This window comes from Trichechus manatus, unplaced genomic scaffold, assembly GCF_000243295.1.
Source record: "Trichechus manatus latirostris isolate Lorelei unplaced genomic scaffold, TriManLat1.0 scaffold00067, whole genome shotgun sequence".
In the NCBI taxonomy this organism is placed as follows: Eukaryota; Metazoa; Chordata; class Mammalia; order Sirenia; family Trichechidae; genus Trichechus; species Trichechus manatus.
In genome coordinates this window covers 6,006,631-6,008,581 of record NW_004444003.1, presented here as the reverse complement: position 1 = coordinate 6,008,581, position 1,951 = coordinate 6,006,631, and positions in this window count along the sequence as shown.

Sequence of the window (1,951 nt, the reverse complement as noted above, 5' to 3'; positions counted from 1 at the left end):
ATACTGTTTAGTCTCAGAAAATATAGCTACTTGTCTGCTCTTCACACCACCCCTGCCACAGATCCAACAAAAATTGTCAGCCATTGCAGGCATCAAGAGAATTTCTAGTGACACAGGATATAATTAGGAGGTCCTCAGGCTATATTGCTGACTTCTGTGGTGATTATAAAACATGTCAGCAAACGCTTTGATATTCCTCCCCTCAAAAAACTCCATTGCCGTCAGTCGACTCTGACTCATGGAAACCCCATGTAGTGAGTAGAACTGCTCCATAGGGTTTTCTTGGCTGTAATCTTTATGGAAGCAGATTGCCAGGCCTTTCTTCTGCACCTCTGCAAAGTGGGTTCAAATCACCAACCTTTAGGTCAGTAGACAAGTGCAAACCATTTGCACCACAAGGTGGAGTGTAATTCTCTTCCCTTTAAATAAGAACCAGCCTTGGGAACTCGCTTCTGAAGAGCGGATTTCAGCAAGACATGGCTGCCTGTCTTTCAAGGCTAGAAAAGGGGGTACAGCTTTCTCCTGGTTGTCTTTCTGGGGACACACGGCTTTGGAACTCTGAGCTACCATGTAAGAAGTGTCACTGACCTGAAGTCACCATGCTGGAAAGATCACATATAGAGAGCTGTTCCTATAGAGAACAGCCCCAGCTGTACCCACACCCTAGGCCCGGGTGCATCATGTGAGTGAATAAGTCTTTGGGATGTCCCAGCCTCAGGACCACTCAGCCAAGTTGCTCCTGAATTGTGAGAGAGAATAAATCACTATGGTTGTTTTAAGCCATCAAGTTTTGAGGTGACTTGTTACTCAGCAATCGGTAACTAATATACTTCCTAAAAGGGGTCGAATTTGTACTCTTTGCCACTTCTCTTTCTCAGCCCACACCATTGATCTCTTTAAGAGTTTACAAGCTGGTGATGCTCACTAAAACGAACTCTAAAGCACACCTGGCGTTCACAGACTTAGCCCTGGCTGCCCACTTCACTTATTCACACCTAGGGCTTCAAGCCTGGTTCCTTCTGGTTTGAATCCCTGCTCAGAATGTGCATTTCTAACAAGTCTGCAGGTGATGCTAATGCTGCTAGTTGTGGATCAGTTCTGAGAACCATTAGTAGAGCAGTGATTCTCAAAATTTATTATACATAAGAATCACCTGGGGATCTTGTTAAACTGTAGATTCTTAAAAAAAAATACTTTATTGTATTTTAGGTGAAAGTTTACATAGCAAATTAGGTTCCCATTTAACAATTTTTATACAACTGTTCCATGACATTGGTTACTTTTTTTTTTTTTTTACCATGTGTCAACATTCTCATTATTTCCATTCTTTTTGTTCTGGTTCCCTTAATCTACCTTCTCTGCCCCTCCTTAGCTTCTCATCTTTGTTTTAGGGTAAATGTTGACCATTTGGTCTCATACAGTTGATTATTTAAGGAAGCACAATATTCACGGGTGATACTGATTATTTTATAAGCCAATCTATTGTTTGGATGAAAGATGACTACCGGGAATGGCTTCAGTTCCAAGTTCAAAGTGTATCTTACAGCGATAGTCTCAGGGGGTTCCTCTAGCCTCTATCAGTCCAGTAAGTCTGACCTTTTTCAAGAGTCTGAGTTTTGTTCTTTATTTTTCTCCTTTTCTGTCCAGGACCTTCTATTGTGTCCCTGGTCAGAATGGTTGGTAGCGGTAGCTGGGCACCATCTAGTTATTCTGGTCTCAGGCTAGATGAGGCTGTGGTTCATATGGGCTATTAGTCCTGTGAACTAGTTTCTTCTCTGAGTCTTTGGTTTCCTTCATTCTTTTTTTTTTTTTAATTGTACTTCAGGTGAAGGCTTACAGAACAAATAGTTTCTCATGAAACAGTAGTACACACATTGTTTTATGACATTGGTTAACAACCCCCCAACATGTCAACCCTCTAACTTCTCAACCTTTCTTTTTTTTTTTTTGG